Source organism: Zonotrichia leucophrys, unplaced genomic scaffold (genome assembly GCF_028769735.1).
Source record: "Zonotrichia leucophrys gambelii isolate GWCS_2022_RI unplaced genomic scaffold, RI_Zleu_2.0 Scaffold_168_101826, whole genome shotgun sequence".
Lineage (NCBI taxonomy): Eukaryota > Metazoa > Chordata > Aves > Passeriformes > Passerellidae > Zonotrichia > Zonotrichia leucophrys.
The window spans coordinates 34,353-53,802 of record NW_026992373.1 but is presented as its reverse complement, the minus strand read 5'-3'; positions in this window follow the sequence as shown (position 1 = coordinate 53,802).

Below are 19,450 nucleotides of genomic sequence, written 5' to 3'. Positions count from 1 at the left end.
ATGCACAGGGGAACTTTATGCATAATGTAGCAGCATATTCTGCCTTAGATTGGAAGTTGTTAGCTCAGCTATGTTCTACGGTTAGTCAGTTTGGTGTAAAAAGTGAACCTGTTAAGCAAATGTTAGATTATCTTTTTAACACTCAGATTTTATGCCCAAATTATTTAAGAGGAATAGTGTGTTTAATATTCACTCAGCATCAACAATTATTGTTTAATGCACATTGGCAAGCGTTAGTAAATGAATCAGTTGCTGTACAACGAGCTCAGGGAGACCCATTGCATGGGGTAACAGTGGATGAGCTCATGGGCTTAGGGGCATATTTGCGTACAGAGGCACAGATGATATCGGGACCAGATAAGCTTAGAGAGGCTATGCGATTAGTGCGTACGGCAATAGATATGGTTAAAGAGCCAGGAGGGTTACCAACTTATATGGGTATTAAGCAAGGTAGAGAAGAATCATTTGGAAATTTTATCGATAGGGTAGCTACTGCTTTAGATCGGGCCAGTGTGGCAGATTATCTTAAGGGGGCGCCATTGAAGCAGTGTGCCTTGCAAAATAGTAATCCAGCAACCCAAAGAGTGTTAGTTACTTTGGGAGCAAATTGGACCATTGAGGAAGCATTAGAGCGAATGGCATTAGTACCAACTGCTTCGCAGGCATTCATAGTAGAGCCTATAAAGGAATTAGGATTAGGGTTACAAAAGCAGGCAGAGTCTACTCAGAATCAGGTGTTAGCTGCTCTTGCTCCTCTCCGAAGCGGCTCATTCACGCAAGGAAGTTCAAAGCCATTTATTAAGGGACACACACGCCGAGCCTGCAGAGCAACTGGTGTATGGTGTCAACACTGCCGATCCAGCTCCCACAACACCACAGCTTGTAGGCGCCAGTCAGGAAACCATCAGCAGAGCACGCTTCACGGGGGCTGCGCCCAGACACAAGTTGCCGCCGTGACACCGGAGACACCAGCTGCTGCAACATTGCTTGCCACCTCCTGTCTGCAACCCGCAACAACAGGGAGCCTCGGTTTGGACTTATCAGCAGCAGTAGACGTCACACTAATGACGAATCAGCCTGAGAAAATACCAACTGGAGTAAAGGGTCCTCTTATATTAAATGGACAAACATGTGGAGCATTATTATTAGGACGCTCTTCTGCAACTATGTTGGGATTATTTGTTTTGCCTGGAGTTATTGATGCAGACTTTACAGGGGAAATACAAATCATGGCTTACACCTTTTATCCTCCAATTAAAATAACAAAAGGACAACGTATTGCACAATTGGTACCACTATCACAAATGACATCAGGAATACAACCATTTACTGGACAAGCACGGGATAAAAAAGGTTTTGGCTCTACTGGTGTTACACTTTTAACTGTGGATTTACAAAATAGACCAAAGCAAAAGGTTGAAATTACTTATGGGCATCAAAGCATAACCCTTTACGGATTATTGGATACAGGAGCAGATACCAGCATTATTTCTCCAGAAGCATGGCCACAACATTGGCCTCTATTCCCATCAGCAAACATGCTCACAGGAGTAGGAGGATTTACATTGGCAAGCAGGTCACCTTCTTTGTCTGTGTGCATTGAGGATCAACAAATATCTGCTGTGTTTTCAATTGTGCAACTGCCTCCTACAGTCTCCTGTTTAATTGGAAGGGACATTTTAACACAATTGGGAGTGGTGTTAACTAATTAGCACCCTTTGGGGTAATTGCCATTGCTTGGACTTTCCCCATTCCACTCACCTGGAAGACGGATACACCGGTGATGGTTAAGCAATGGCCACTAAAAGGGGAAAGCCTTATGCATGCTCATGAATTAGTGGAGGAACAATATTCAAAGGGACATTTAAAACTTTCCACGAGCCCTTGGAATACACCTATTTTTGTGATCAAAAAGAAATCAGGGAAATATCGTTTAATACATGATTTGTGGGCTGTAAATGACCAAATGGAACCTATGGGGGCCTTACAGCCTGGTCTTCCAAATCCAGCTATGATTCCAGAACACTGGCCACTCTTAATCATTGACCTAAAGGATTGTTTCTTCACCATTGGCCTGCATCCTAATGATACGAAGAGATTTGCCTTTACTTTACCAGCAATAAATCGTGGAGAACCAGATAAAAGATTTGAATGGATATCTCTTCCACAGGGCATGCGTAATTCCCCGACTTTATGTCAGCTTTATGTTGATGCAGCATTACAGCCACTACGTCGCAGATGGCCAGCTACTATAATATATCATTACATGGACGATATTTTGTTTGCACAGCAACAACCATTTTCCTCTTTGCAGATTGACATAATTAGAAATACTCTTGCTGCATATTCACTTGTTATTGCTTCAGAGAAAATTCAAACTACAAAGCCCTGGAAATATTTGGGATGGACTTTGATGGATCAAATAGTGATACCTCAAAAATTGGAATTACAACTGGACATTAAGACTCTACATGATGCACAGAAGTTGTTGGGGGACTTACAGTGGCTAAAACCTATTGTAGGAATACCAAATCATTTGTTAGAAGCCCTATGGCCTTTGTTAAAGGGTGTTGACCCTACTACTCCTGTATGCCTGACAAAGGAGCATCGTCTTGCCTTGCAGCAAATCAGTAACTGTGTACAACAGGGGTACGTGTCTCATCGACAACTCGACCACCCTATTGACCTTACTATCTGGAATAGCCCTTGTCACCTGCTTGGTGCTCTCTCTCAAGAACAAAAGAAAACGGGGGAGATACGGGTGTTGGAATGGTTGTCTCCACCATTACAGCATAAGAAAACAATATGTTCAAAAATTGAACAATTGGCTGCATTAATCAAAAAGGGGCATCTCAGAATTCTTGAAGTGGATGGTAGAGAACCTGCTACCATTAGACTGCCTAAGGAAAAAGAAACCTTGGACTGGTACCTGATTAATTCAAAAGATTTACAGGAAGCATTATTGACATCGTCTGCTAAAGTAGATACCAGCAAATTAGTGCCTAAAGTTTTGCAATGGATGACAGAATGGAACTGGATTACTCGACCCTTGAGAGAAGAACGCCCTATAGAAGGAGCTATTACAGCCTTTACAGATGCAGGAAAGAAATCAAGGCGTGCTGCTGTCACTTGGCAAGAAAAAGGACAATGGAAACATCAACTCCTCACAGCAGACCCTGCGGATAGTTTACAAACTTTGGAATTGTTAGCAGTAGTATGGGCAGTATCCAACTTACAGGAACCTTTAAATGTGGTTACAGACTCTATGTACGTTGCAGGAGTACTCAGACGAATAGAGGAAGCAGCAATTAAGGAAGTGAATAATAAACGATTGTATGAGTTGTTGGTACAATTAAGGAAAGCTCTACGGGAGAGAAATGCAGCGTATTCTGTGATTCATATCAGGAGCCATAAATGGTCTGAAGGTTTAGGAGAAGGAAATGAACGTGCAGATAAATTGGTTACCCTACCCATTGATAACTCTTGTCCTATTGATAAGCATACATTGGCCAGAGAAGCACATAGTAGATATCATCAAAATGCAAAAGGATTAGCAAAGCACTTTGAATTGAGTTTGTCAGAGGCTAAGGCTATTGTTAGAGCATGTCCAACATGTAGTTATCATAATGGTGGAATAGGTTTAGGCATTGGAGTTAATCCTCAGGGTTTAGAAATAAATGAGAAATGGCAAATGGATGTTACACATATTGCTAGATTTGGTAAAGTCAAATGTGTGCACGTCACTATAGATACGTATAGTCATTACATATGGGCTACGGCTCAGGCAGGAGAGAAAGCTATACATGTTATCAGGCACCTGTTAAGTTGCTTCGCTGTCATGGGAGTTCCAAAAAGTATCAAAACGGATAATGCTCCAGCTTATGTGAGTGCTAGGGTTCAGAAATTTTTGAATCAGTGGTCGGTTAAGCATGTGACGGTATTCCACACTCCCCTACTGGACAAACAATAGTGGAAAGAGCAAATGGTACTCTTAAGCAATATATTGAAAAACATCAGGATTTGAGAGATCCACAAGCATGTTTGGCTAAGGCGTTGTATGTAATTAATCATTTATGTATTTTGGGGGAAGATGATACCCCTCCTGCAATTAAACATCATCCAAGGTCAGGTCAGGAAAGTACTAAGGAAACAGAGGTCTGGGTTAAGTATAAGAACCTGAGTACAGGATTATGGGAAAAACCTGCAAAGGTATTATATTGGGGTCGGGGGTATCTTTGTGTTTCCTCACCTACAGGGCCTCTGTGGGTGCCTGCTAAGTGGACTAAACCTGCTTTTGATGCAGCCTTTGGTGGACCGCCTTACGGAGGAGGACAAGGAGCGACTGGGGAAGAAACTGCTTCTGGTCCTACAACCGCTATTGCTACAGCTGAAGGGATATTCGAAAGCGGTGGACAGAGCACTGACACACTACTGTCAGACAACCCAGGAGCTGATTGGTTTTATTGACTCATTATCAACTTTTCGTTTAACAAATCCAGCAAAGGAACATTGCCTTGACTGTCACGATCCACATTGTGCTGCCTGGATAGCCCTACATTGTGGGGGTTGTGATAGAACTTTTTGGTTAGAACAATCATTATTGTGGGATTTGTGGTGTCACACTTGTGAACACGAGCACCGGTGGGGTAAAAGTTGGCAAGATGAATTAAGGAGACAAACAGGGCAAAATGATCGATGGGAAGTACAATGTGTCCTGAACAGAATTAAGGTTCAAAGTAAATCACGCATAGTCTCTGTAAGGTGTAGGAAAGTAGTACCTTTAACACAGCACTCAATTGTAGGGCCCTTCAAGGGAAATCCTGAAAGGGCACTAGACTGCTGCATTGAAAAGTTGCAGAAATTGAGTTTGCAAGTGGCAGGACCAGTAAAAGTAGGAGCAGCAAGATTGAAGATAGATAAGAAAAGGAAGGCAAAAAAAAAAAAAGGAACGACCTCGTTTAAATAAGGCTATTGGTGATTGTTAATTAATTTTCTATGATTAGGACCCTTTTACAGTTGTGGAACCCTCGGGAGGATATAGTTGTTGAGGAAGATAATGAACAAGAACTACGATTACGAAATAAAATACGTCTTGCGTTAAAGAAAGACCTTGAGCTATTAGCCGCATATAGTAAAAAAGCTAAAGAGGCTTTGCAATCACCACCATTAAATTGGTTGCATTGGATTGAAGAGACAGACTTTTATACTGGTTTTTACTTACATTCACTTCCTTGTTATGTTTGCAAAAGGGATAATGATAAGTGCTATGCATGGGTAGCTTTGCATTGTGCAGATTGTAATCAGGTTTATTGGTATTCACAAAGGTCAGTAGGATATTTATGGTGTATACCTTGTTTTGGAAAGTGGCTTCGAAATTTTATCTGGTTTAGAGCTCTTGAACAAAGTACTGGCCTGCCAGGACGGACAGGATTACAGCTTTTTGAGAGTGCAGAACAAGTAATTATAGCAAATCTTAGGTGGAAGTTGCAGGGAACACTTAGAATATTTGAAATAAATAAAACCTCACGCATCATAGCAGCTTGCTGTAAAGCTGATTTGCCTTCAAACTTATCTTACGCTATACCTGTAATCAAAGATGCTGATTTAGAATTAGATCAGTGTATTCAAAAATTGATTCAGCCTCACAATAGACAATCTAGCAAACCAGGGAAAAGACAGCGAAGAAAGGAAAAACAAAGCATGCAGAAGGAAAAATGAGGTTTGTTCTTGTTATATTGCTCAATGTTGTAGCAAGTGAAGCAGTAGAAATAACACGTTTTAGTCAGCCAAGAGAAAATTTATGGGTGACGCTTGCTAATCAAATTAACCAATCATCGCTTTGTCTTAGTCTTGGAGGAGTCACTAACCCATTTCGAACATGCCTGGTGGGACTTCCGGTGTGGTCTCCTGGAGAATTTTGCATTTTGATAAAAAATCAAACCTTATGTATGCCTAACATGTCAAACATCAAACTGCCAGGGCAACAAGGATATACTGCAGGTCAGAGTGATGGCAATCGTCAATGTTTACTGATCCAATCACTCAACACCTCTTTGCATTCTCCTCCTGAGGAATTGGATCTTTTTGGCAGTACAAACGCCAGTTTGTCTAACACTACAACTGGTGGATGGTTTAGCTTCGAATTTTCAAACCGACTGAAAGAAACATGGGCCACCCTAGATTCATTCCTGAATGTGAGTGGAATCTCTCCGCAGCATTACAGTAAATGTAACAGCATGAAAATCACGGCACCAATGAAATTACCCACAGGAATATTTCTAATTTGTGGAGACAGGGCGTGGAATGGTATACCAGCTAGACCACAGGGTGGACCCTGTTATTTGGGAAAATTGTCACTGTTTCACCCTAATGTGTCCTTGCTAATGCAGCTGAGTCAAAATTCAAACAGAAAGAGACGTAGCATACATGACTTAGACTGCAGCTCGATAGGAGATCCACAGTTTTGGGGCACATTCAAACAGGTGGTTGTTTCAACTATCTTGCCGGGAGGATCTGCCAATAAGGCTATGAATTTAGCAAAGCAATTAGGGTGCTGGGCAAAGGATGAGCTGAACAAGACATCACAAATTCTAGACATGCTAACCGCAGATGTGCAGAGTGTTACCCATGCTGTTTTGCAAAATAGAGCTGCCGTAGATTTTTTGCTCTTAGCACAAGGACATGGATGTGAAGAGTTTGAGGGAATGTGTTGCATGAATCTCTCTGATCATTCGGTGTCCATTCACACTAAGATAAAAGAACTGCAACAGGGACTTCACAATCTCAAGGAAGAGGAAGGTTTAGGAATTGACGAATGGCTTAAAAGCTTAGGACTTGGGCCATGGCTGAGGAACCTTGTGATCTATGCTATAGGACTGCTGGGTGTAATTTTACCGTTTTTGCTTATTCTGCCTTGTATCTTTAATTGTATTCAAAACATGGTCAGCCGTACAATAGCAAAAACCTGGCAAACTAATCTCCTTGCTCAAGAAGAAAACGGGGGAAATGTGGAGAGCTTTATTAATAGTTGGTTAGCTGAGAAAGGCCATACTGACATAATGCCGCTGGTTAAGCTGAGAGAGGGAAGTCAGCAGTCAGCAAGCTGAAAGGAAATGTCAGCAATTAGCAATCAGTGACCTTGCTGCAACATGAGGATAGGGAGTAGAGATTATTCCTGAATATCTCCTGAGAATATGTAGAAAGTATCAAAAGTAGAACCATAGGAATGCAGAAGTAGGTGTAGCTGCTGATATGTAACTAACCAATCCTGAGCTCAACTTTTGCAATATGCATGAAGTTCATTATGAACTGTATTTAACCCGCCGTACTGATCAATAAAATCGGGCCTGTGATGATCAATTGATGTCTTGGTCTCCTTCCTTCATCAGGATGCCTTGTCTCACTCCAAAAAAGGCACAGTCTCTGCTTTGGGACATCTGTTCCCCCCATTTTTTTCCAACCCCCTGGGGCCGTGGAGTCCCCACAATGAACCCTCCTGGTTCTGAGGCACTGCCTCACTGCCTCCCCCTAAATGCAGTCTATGTGTCACAGGAATAAAACTAGTTCAGTCTATGGCCACACAAGAAAAATCCAGCCAAAAGGCCACTCCAATCATCTCTCTCTCCACTCAGCCAGGCTTCTCCACTTCCCCCAGGCCAGGTCCTTGTTATCTCATCTATTATCTCTCTTCTTATTCAGCTCCGAGGAGGATCAGCATTTTTGCGAGGTCCCAGTCATGAAAGAAAGTGGTTAAAAATTCTGTCTCTGCCTGTCCCAGATCTCTGGCACTCCCACACTCGCTGCTGCTCCAGCCGGGCACCTTCTCACTGCACTCCCCCGCTTCTCCTCCTTGGCCGGCTGCTATCACATTCCGTAGTTGCCGGCTCTCACTCTCTCTCTCTCCTGGGAGGGTGGGGGGGGGTTGGGGGTGGCTGCCTGATGCCTCCTGAGGCTCCTCCACCCTTCCATCCTCAAGGGCCTCCTTACCCCCCATCTCTGTCCAGGCCCAGGCCTACCACATGGCTGCCCCCCCCCCCCCCACCCAGCAGCAGCAGCTTGACGACGGATTTTCCTTGAAGTCCCAAGAGGCCTCCCAGGGCCGAAGCTCTGGTTTTTAACCCCTGTGTGTTCTCGGAGGTGTGTCCAAACCCCACTGGCCTCACCAGGTGCCAATATCAAACTCCGAGCACCCATTGGTTTGACCACAGCATCCCAGAATTCCCACTTCTTCCTGGTCAAACCACCACAGTTAGGCTTTTATTTTATGACTTGTGCGCAGGGTGTTGTCGTGAACATCAGAGAAACTCTAGTTAGAAGAGATAATCAGAAGCATTTGTGAGTAGAGCCATTCCTGTTTGAAGTATATCTGCTGTTTGAGAATGGAAAGCAAACTTACCAGACAATCGACACAGATGAAACCTGCGCACATGTTGCTCCTTTAGCTTATTTTTGTAGGTTGTATTAGCACACCTGAATTTTATTTGAACCTTGTAGCAGCGTAGAATCCTTTTTGTATCTGTCGTATGGCATATCCTATAAATAGTGATAGCCTTTTCAGTTTGTCTCCCTAGCTTAGATCCCTTGTAAGAGAGAAACCTTGCTAGCTGAGAATACTGCTTGTAATGTAATAGTTGTTAAAATTGCCTATTCTTGTATTGCAAAGAGTCTGACACAATTAGCCCATCAAACCTTGCTTGTGCAACAAGAAAACAGGGGAATTGTGGAGAAATGGCTACATGACAGACGTCACATAGACATGCACTTGTTAGCCAACCAGGAGCTGGGAAAGTACTGAACACAGCTAGTTTGAGTTTTTGCACCTGCAAGATAGCGTGTCCTTGGGCCTAGCTGGGTATGATAACAAGTGGACAGAGAGACATGGGAAATAGAGAATGTAGGCCCAAAGGAATGAGGAAGAGTTGATGGTATAGTTTAACCAATAGATCGCTTGGCTTAGAGAATATTCATAAGCTTATTACTTGCTGTATAAGTGTCTGATGCTCTCTTCAATAAACTGACCTTGCTTGTCACTCATATTGAGTGTCAGAGTTTTCCCTTACTGACAAATGGCTCATCCCCGACAAAGGCCTCATTCTGCAAAACCCATGTCCCCCAAGGCCAGAGCCTGGGCCAGGGCTCCTTCACCCTGGTACCAACAAGGCCTTGTGAGTGCTGAAAAAATCCCCGGCAAGGGATCAGCCAAAATCAGATTTAATATTAAGGGACAGCAGCACAAAATTCCTTGGCAAGTATCACTCTGCTCCTGACTGGGCACTTCAGGCACACCAAGGAAACAAAGCAATAACAAAACCAAACCAGATCCAGGCAATCAAACCAGAAATGAACTGAGGACTGCTCCTGGGCTTGTGTGTGACACAATGACAATGAGGCAAGGATAAAAGAATAAAGAGATAAAAGCTTAACAGATCTCAAACCTAACAGGATTGAATTTATACCTTAACCTTAACTGATACCTTCAACTTCACAATTTAGCAAAAGAACAGATCTTAATATTTAACCTAACTTAAAACCTATGACTTTGCAATTAAACAGAGGAGTAACACTCAACAATGTTCAATTTAACTTATAACTTATAATAAATGTAACAACTTAGCAAAAGAAAAGCTTTTAGCAGAATTTAACTTAGCTTAGACTTTGGGATTTAACCTTACCTAAAGGCCTGACTGACTCAGCTATCCAAGGCACTCAAAACCCTCAGAGAGCAGCATTTCTGACACATTTCCTCAGCACAGGCACTCCTGTGTGCACATAGACACAAACAGTCAGTGCAAGGCACCTGTGAGCAATTCCCCTGAGGGCAGGGAATGCTCCCTGTGGATCCTTTGGCATCTGCTGAGCAAAGGGCAAAGGGTTGAGCCTGGAGGAGTGGGGGGATCAGCCCAGGCTCTGTGGTTGTTCGGGATCCCCGAGTGCAGCAAACGGGAGAGTTCCCAGCTGGGAGAGGCCCCACTCAGAGGGAGTCGCTGGCCCAGGAGAGCTCCAAGGCTCCTTTTGGAGCGCTGTTTGCAGGGCCCCAAGAGAGGGGCTTCAGTCCCAGCAATGGTTCATCCTGGCCACACTTGGCACCAACAGCTTTCTTTGGCATGGTGAGAACAGGGATCTTGTGCCACTGAGGGAACAAAAACAGTTCCCAGGGCTGCTCCTCTGTCGACGGAAGGAGACCAGGACATCCAGTTGATCATCACAGGCCCAATTTTACTGATCAGCACAGCGGGTTAAATACAGTTCGTAATTAACTTCATGCATATTGCAAAAGTTGAGCTCAGGATTGGTTAGTTACATATCAGCAGTTACACCTACTTTTACATTCCTATGGTCCTACTTTTGATACTTTCTACATATTCTTAGGAGATATTCAGGACTAATCTCTACTCCCTTTCTCCATGTTGCAGCAAGGCCACTGATTGCAAGCTGCTAACATCTCCTTTCAGCTTGCTGACTGCTGATTTCTCAGCTTGACCAGTGGCAATATGTCAGCATGGCCTTTCTCAGCTAACCAACTATTAATAAAGCTCTCCACATTAAAGCTCTCCACACTCCTCCAGAAAGCAGGAGCTGGTTGGGCAGCAGCAGTGCCTGGAGCAGACAGTGTTTGTGATGAGCTGCAGAGGAGCTGAGCCCAGGGGCTGTTGGCCAAAGCTGAGGCCCAAGGAGCATTTCTCAGCTGGCAGGGTGGCCTGAGAAGGGGAGGGGGGAATGCAGCAGCACAGGGCCCATGGAACCAAGGGACCGTTGTGACACTGTGTGGCCTTGTGAGACCAAGGGACCATTGTGACTATGTCGGGTCTTGTGACACCAAGGGACTATTGTGATACTTTGGGGCCTCATGGAATCATGGAAACCACTGTGACATTGCTGAGCCTCATGGAACCAAGGGGACTGTACTGACACATACACATGTATGGCTCCATGGAATGCAGGGATCATTGTGACACTGAGAGGCCCCATCAAACCAAGGTCCATTGTGACACTGCAGTGCCTTATGGAACCATTATGACTCTATGGGGTGTCATGGAACCAAGGGGCCATTGTGACACTGTGAGACCCCATGGAGCCAAAGGTCCATTGTTACATTGCTTGGTCTCATGTAACCATGGAGAGACCATTAAGAGACTTCATGGTCTCATGGAACCACTGAGACCATTGTGACCCTGGGGGTTCCCACAGAACCAAGAGGACCATTCATTCTGAATACTCTGGGACCTCATGATACCAAGAGGCCTGTCGCAGACATTTCTTCATAGAAATCCTTTCTTTGGGATTTGTCCATCTTCTGGGAAGGAAAGGGCCCCAGAAGAAGAATGTAAACAAATTGTTATCGGCTGTTGTGAAATGTGGCAGGTGATCCTGTGATTGGCTCATCTTGCGTGTTTCCAACTAAGGGCCAATCACAGGAGCAGCTCAGGGGAGATTCCCTGAACACAGAACTTTGTTATTCATTCCTTCTATTCTATTCTTAGCATAGCAGCTCTCTGCAAGCTCACTCTTTATTCTTTTTAGTATAGTTATAATGTATTATATATCTTATATCAATAAATCAAGCCTTCTGATCAAGGAACAAGATTCTCGTCCTTCTCTCACCCAGTGACCTCCTAAGGTCACTGTAATAGAGGCCTTTGTGACACTGAGGGCTGCATAGGGGCCACGGTGACATTGTGGGACCTCATGTCATCAGGGGTCTGTTTTGACAGTGTGGAACCAAAGGAGACCATTGTGACAGTGCAAACCCCCAGGGTCCAAAGGTCCATTGTGACATTGCAGGGTCATGGAATAGGAGTCACATGACATTGTGTGGCTTGTGGAACCACAGAGATCATTGGGGCACTCCGAGGCCTCATGGAATCATTGGGACCATTGTGACACTGCAGGGCCTTCTGGAACCTTGGGGCCATTGCAACACTGTGGAATCCAATTGAAAGCAGGGTCTCTTGTGACACTGCTGGACCCCATGGAATCAGAGCAGCATTATGACACTGCAGGGCCCCATGGATACAAGGCACCATTGTGACACTATGGGGCACCATAAAAACAAAAGAACACAGAATGGGGCTGGTTTTTTTGTCTTTCTCTGTTTCTGTGTCGTCTTCTTCTGTTTCTGTGCTCCTGCAGATTTTGATTAACATTAAATTGAACAGGCTTAGAGTTTGTGAATTTGAATTGACCAAGTCAATCCTTTGAGAAGTGTTTTCTGTTGATTGAATATCTGTCAGTTTGACATGAGAAGAATTTTATAAAGTAATACAAAACTTTTTGTGTAACTGACAATCTGTTAAACCACTAAGATACCAAACACGCCTCTGTGATACATGTATGTTAAAGACAAAGAAACCCAGGAACTTCCTCTTTCTTTTCCAGTCAGCAATGAAGCAGTGGGCCCTGGCCCTGGCCCCCATCTCAACCAAACCAAACCAAACCAAACCAAACCAAACCAAACCAACCCAACCCAACCAACCCTTCCCTGGGCTGAGCCCCTTCCTTCCTCCCCAGGCTGGCCTCCCCCATTGGCTTCATTCTAACCAAACTAAACCCCAACAACTACCAAACAGGAAAATAAAAGAGGCTACAAAACCCCAACCAGAACAAAACTAGCCACACCTATTAAAATCTTACCATCAGGCCCCCTCCCCCCAACGCAACTAAAACCAAAAACTCCTACAACTTACAACCCATAGAAAATAACCCTACAACTAAAAACATAAACACAAAAAAACCCCACAAAAACGAACCATAAAACCAATCCTAACCCAACCCAACCACAACTTCCACCACAAGTTACAGGCGGATCAGTAACTTTTTCAATACTTCAATCCTCCCTTGCATAAAAGAAAAACAAAATACAAGCATATAAAGAAACAACGTAAAACCACCAAAGTAAGTAAAGAAGCAATGAAATCATAATTTAAAAAAAAAAAAAACCCCTAATCTTAAAAATAAAATTCTTATAAACTATAGTGAAAAACCTCTTTTTCTTTATAACACATAAAACTACAGAAAAAAATCAAATTAATATAAAAAAAAAACCTCCATACCTAAATAAACAAATGTCAAAATAACTGTAATTTCATAAAAAGTTTAAACAGGGTAAAAAAAATAATCCCATATCCTCAAAAGAAGATCTCTATTCCCAGAGATAAAAATAATTTTTAATTTAATAATAAAAATTTTTACCTTAAAACAACTCATACTTAAAGCAATACCCTATAAGTCAACATGGCCCATCAACAAGCTGTAAAAAAGCTTGTAGCAATAAAAGTAACTTCACAACAACAAAGTGCGATAGACAACTGTTATCTATGAGAGAATTAAGAGCATCAAAAAATCCATTTTTTCCTCTTGTAAAAAAATCTCCATAATTTTAACAAGAAAAACTTCTCTCCCAAAGTAAACTAAAAAAGACTATTCTAGAAAAAGTACCCTAATTAGAAATTTTAAGTTTAGTTTCTTCACATTGTCAGTAAAAAAAACCTGTAAAGAAAAAAGTGTTCTAAAGAGTTTAATTCTTACTACTTTTTCTTTTTAAAATTTATTTTTAAATAAAAATTTCTTTATACCCTCTTAAAATTTTAGGCTTACTGTACCTTTCTCGCAATCCTATCTAACAACAAAATTCATACATAAATAATTGACAATAAAACCCACCACAGTCATCAATACCTTACTTAAGAAATCCCAAGATTTGAAAAATCTTAAATTAACATACTAAAACCACTACAGTGTCATAATAAATCTTTTGGCAAAGCTTGTCTGATTTTCTAAAGTACCCAGTAAAGGCTGATTTGTTGTTTTGAGTTCCTGAGAATCTCTTGTTGGTATTTCTCTAGAGAGTCCATCTCAGAGTACACAAACAATTGTAATTCCATTAAAATGTCTCACTGAGAGAGTTGTTTGGGGTTTGGGAGTCAGGGCTTGTGTGTCCTGCTTGGCCCAGCCCAGGCAGGGCTTTCCCAGCCACATTCCACACTCCATTTCCCAGCTGGAGCCGCTGGTGCCTCTGAGTTGTGCTGCCCCAGCCCCAGGGACGCTCTCCTTGTCTGCCCATTCCCCCACGGTCTCTGGGCAGGGATGGCCTCAGTGGGGGCTGCTGACATCCTCAGCAACTTGGAGGCTGCTGCTGAATTTTCCTGCTGCAGAGGCTTGTTCAGCCTTCAGCTCTTCAGTGCAGGAATTCAGTGTCCCAGGGCTCATTAACATTGAAAACACCTTAACAGGCCAAGCCTCTGGGAATAATTTGATTTAATTTTCCAAATCACTTGTTCAGCCTTCAGCTCTTCAGTGCAGGAATTCAGTGGCCCAGGGCTCATTAACATTCCAAACACTTTAACAAGCCAAGCCTCTGGGGATAATTTGATTTTAATTTTCAAATCATTTGTGGTTAGGTAGATCTCAGTAGTGTATTCAAAATGAATACATGATATTTAAAAAGACAGCAAGAAGAGATTTTTTAGGTTCTGTTTAGGTTTTTTTTCCTCTTAATTTATTGATATGTGCAATCTCCAGTTTACACTGAATCCAGGCACCTCCTCTGTCCGGTTTTCGGCTGTTTGAAGGGCCTGGAAAGGCCCGGGGTGGCCTTGGGGCAGCCCGCGTATCAAAGGACGAGAAGAGGCTTCAGTTCTTCTTTCGGTCTCTGTGTTTATTAATTGTTTATCTAAAAGATTTTCTTTCGGCCGACAGAGTCTGCTCAGCAGCCAGCCATGAGCACACTCCCTGCCCTCCGGGCGTCACCTATCTTATACCAAAGTTGCATATACAATATTTATCATTTTTCCCAATACCTTTCACCCTATTGCCCAGTTCACTTTTAGTAATGACCAATCCAAAGTGCCACCATCACCACAGAAGATGAGGAGAAGAAGAAGAAGAAGAAGGACAGGACACGCCCAATTCCTCCATCTTACTTCTCTAAACCCCTGTACAGAAATCCTAAACCTGTGTTTCACCTCTAATTAACTAATCCCTTCACATTCACCTGGTGAAATCCTCCTATCCTCATACAGGTGTCGTCTCCTGTGTAGATCAAAGTCCAGCCACCAGACACTTCTGGCAACATTCCAGGACTCCCGAGCCCCCCAAGGGTGGTCTCGGTGACTCGGCACCTCAGTCCTGAGGTGCTGAGATCCCACACTCCTCATGCAGTTGGAATAGATATGAAAATCAAGGCCCTTCATGGCTGACTCTGTCCCTACCCCCACCACACCATTTCCCCCATCCAAGCCCTGGCACTCAGAGCAGCCTTGTGCAAATCTGAGCTCCCTCCAGCCCAGGCTGCACCTGCAGCTTTCAGCTCCTTGTCTCCAACTCCTACCTGCTTTCCTTGGAGAAGGAGCTGCCTGAGATACAGAGGGATGTTCATTTCTTTTCAGCCAACAAAGCCAAGGGAAGGCACAGTTCCATCAAATGCAAAAGTCATTCTTCTCCTGGGCACGGCCCTGCACTTGATTCTCCACAGCCTGTCCTGTTTCCTTCATCCCTGCATTTCCAAAGACTTTCTGGGACAAGGGAGCTCTGCTCTGGAGATGGAGGGAGGTGCAAGTGCCATCACTGGGGTGGGAGCCACAACTCATCAGGTTTGTCCTTTGGGGGTCAGGAACTGGTGAGACTCAGAGGCACAGAAAGTTTCTCTTCATTGCCAACAGACTATAGTGGAACAGGACACAATTTAATAACAATCACGCTTTTCCCTGAGCTATGTGCATGGTCCCCGCAGCATCTGATGAGTCCACCATCCACAAGTGATTTCCATACTAAAATTAATTTCACACAATGTGGTTCTGTAATAGATACAAATACAATTAGTTCTTGTATCAGGGTGCTCATCTTGGTGTGGTGCAAAACAGCTCCAACAATTCCTGATTTGCGTGTCATGGGATGGAGATGGGTCAGGTGCTGTGGGGGCTGAATGGTATGGATCGTTGTCTGAGTTCCAACGATGCAGCTGCAGGTCTTATTGGGCAGCAGCTGTAGCTCGTAGATATGAATATGGTGGTCAAGAGCAGAGAGCCCTGAGAAGACAGGAAGACTTGCTGCAGAGAATGAAAAGCCCAGCAACAAGACCACATGCAGCACGTTTACAACACTGCTTGGTGTGAGAAACACTGAACCCTGACTCATTACCCCATGCCCTGGCTGATCTCCTTTCTTTCCCCTTCCATCCATTGGCTTTTGTCTCCTCCCAGCCCCCTGTGCAGAGCCTGGCTCTGTGTTCTCCATCCCCTCCTTGCTGGCACTGCCAGGCTGGGATGAGGAGCCCCTCAGCCTTCCCTGCTCCAGGCTGGACAAGCCCAGCTCCTTCAGCCTCTGCTCACAGCCCAAGGGCTCCAGCCCCACCTTGGAGGCCCTTCCCAGACCCTGCTCCAGCTGCCAGACATCTTTCCTGCCCTGGGCAACCCAAACCAGGCCACAGTGACCTGGATAATCCCTGTCCTTGATGTCCTGGTCACACAGCCCTGGCCCCTTGTCCCCATGTCAGGCTCTGGGGTGGATCCTGTGGAACATCCTTTGGTGGAGGCTGTGGCTCCAGGTGGGCCGGGGGGATCCTGGGGCACAAGGACCCTGCTGGGCATGAACAGCATTGGACTTGTTGGGAGAAACTGTGAGGGGGAGCTGGGGCAGAGTGACCAACCCAGTGACCTGACACAGCCCTGCTGGGATGTCACAGCCTGCTCTGTGATGTCAGAGCCCGTTCTCTAATGTCACACAGGTGGTCTCTGATGTCACAGCGTAGTCTGAGATGTCATAGTCTGCTCTGTGATGTCACAGCTGGATTTCTGTGACATCACAGATGCAGTCTGTGATGTAATACCTTCTCAATGACCTCACATAACCCACTCTGTGATGTCATAACTCACTCTGTGACCTCATGTTACCAGATGATAAATTGTCTCCACCAGGTGAGCTGACACCTGGAGATTGTTCTCCAAAACCCCTGGCCTATGGAAACCACACAATGCCCATTGTGTGAGAAGGGGAACTGGAAGTTCACCATCCTCAGTGTCCTGCCAGCTTAGCCAGGCCCACTGGAACATTGGGGTCCATGAGCACCAGGGACCACCAGAGAGACCCCAGGACAGAAGAACGCATGCAAAAGGGGAGGGGAAATATGTTAATGATTTTGGGGAAATGATTATCATATGTATGTTTAGTCCAGGACAATCAATGAATGTATGCGCAAAATACAGAAAATAAAGAGAAACTTTCCTGTACTCGGCATGCATGGCTTTGGGAAGGGCTGTCCCCTGTGAATCCAGCTGAATAAAGAATGCTGCTTCTTAATACTGCATTGGTGTTAAGGAGTTTTCTGTTTTACTGAATTTTTGGTAAGACTCCCACTGCCAAGGAAAGCTCTGTCTGCTGCTGTTCACAAACAGAGAAGGGCTGGTGGCAGATGTGGGGCTTGGAGGCTGCCTGGGGCACAGTGACTATGAAATAATCAAGTTATCAATGTTCTCTGAAAGAAGCAGAGGCAGCAACAAAACTTTTGCACTGGAATTAGGAAGGGCAGACTTTGGCCTGTTTAGGATGCAGATTTGGGGAGTACCGAATCAGGTACTGATTTTTTTAAGGGAAACAGCCCTTAAAAACAAAGGGGTCCAGGAAGGATGGGCACATTTCAAGAAAGTAATCTTAAGGGGGAAGGAGCAGCTTGTCCCAGTGTGGCAAAAGATGATCTAGTAAGGAAAACGACTGGCCTGGCTGCCCATGGAGCTTTTGTGGGAACTCGGGAAAAAAGGACTGGCATTTCAGGAAGTGTTTAAGGATGACCCTAGGTTATCAGAAAGAAAATCAGAGAAGTGAAAGCTCAATCAGAAATTACCCTGGCCCATCCTGTAAAAAAAAAAGTTTGTATAAAATGTTTTTAGCAAAAGGTGGAAGAAGGAGAACCTCTACTCTTTATTGGATGCAGTGGAGAATATAGAAACTAAAGATAAGGAAAAGGCTGAGATACTTAACACCTTGTTTTTCTCAATTTTCAATATTAGGACAGGCTGTTCTCAGGACAAGTGCTCTCCTCAGCTGGTGGATGGGCACAGAGAGTAGAACAGACCCCTGGAATCCAGGATGAAGCAGTTGGTGATCTGCTGAGACACTCAGGTGCTCACAGGCGTATGGGATTGGATGGGATCCATCCTAGGGGGATGAGGGAGCTGGTGGATGAGCTCCCCAAGCTGCTCTCCATCATTTACCATCAGTCCTGGCTCAGCAGGGAGGTCCCAGAGGACTGGAGGTGCCAATGTGAGCCCATCCCCAAGAAGGGCTGGAAGGAGGAGCTGGGGAACTCCAGGCCTGTCAGCCTGACCTGGGTGCCCGGCCAGGTTATGGAACAGATCACCTTGAGTGCCATCCCAGGGCACCCACAGGATGGCCGAGGGATCAGAGCCAGCCAGTGTGGATTTAGGGGTGGCAGGTCCTTCCTGACCAACCTGGTCTCCTTTTATGACCAAGTGACCCAGCTGTGGATGTGGGAAAGGCTGTGGATGTTGTGTGCCTGGACTCCAGCAGAGCCTTTGACTCTGTCTCTGACAGCATTCCCTGGAAAAGCTGCAGCCCACGGCTTGGGCAGGTTCTCTCCTCGCTGGGAGATTTAAGAGCTGGCTGGAGGCTGGGCCCAGAGAGTGGTGGGGATGGTGCTGCACCCAGCTGGTGTCCAGGCACTGGTGGTGTCCCCCAGGGATCTGTGCTGGGCCCAGTCCTGTTTAATATCTTCACTGATGATCTGGGTGAGGGGATCGAGTCCACCATTCACAAATTGCAGATGGCACCAAGCTGGGTGAGTGTGGATCTGCTGGAGGGGAGGACAAGAAGACACAGCCTTAAGCTGCACCAGGGGAGGTTCAGGCTGGACAATAGGAAGAAGTTCTTCACAGAAAGGGTGACACAGTGCAGCCCCACAGAACCAGGGGTCCATTGTGGTGCTGTGGGGCCAAATGGAACCAGGGAGTGCACCGTGACACTCTGGGTCCTCATGGAACCACAGAGGCCATTGTGGCACTGCAGGGCCTTGTGTAACCAAGGGGTTTCACCATTTTGACACTGCAAAACCAAGGAGACCATTAGGAGACTCCACGGCCCAGTGGAACCAAGGGGCCCTTCTGACACTGCAGGGCCTCATAGAACCAAGGGGACATTGTGACACTGCAGGATCCTGTATAACCAAGGGGCCACTGTGACCCAATGAGGCCTCAAGGAATCTGAAAGAACCTTGTGACGCTGTGTGGCCTCGTGTAAACAAGGAGTCCATTGTGACACTGAAGAGACTTGTGGAACCACAGTGACCGTTGGGACAGGGTGGGACCTCATGTGACCATGTGGCCATTGTGACATTCTGGGGCCACATGGAACCAAGGGGCCACTATGAAACTGCAGCACCAACAAGAACATTTTGACACTGTGAAGCCTCATGGAACCAAGGAGGCTATTGTTGCTCTTCATG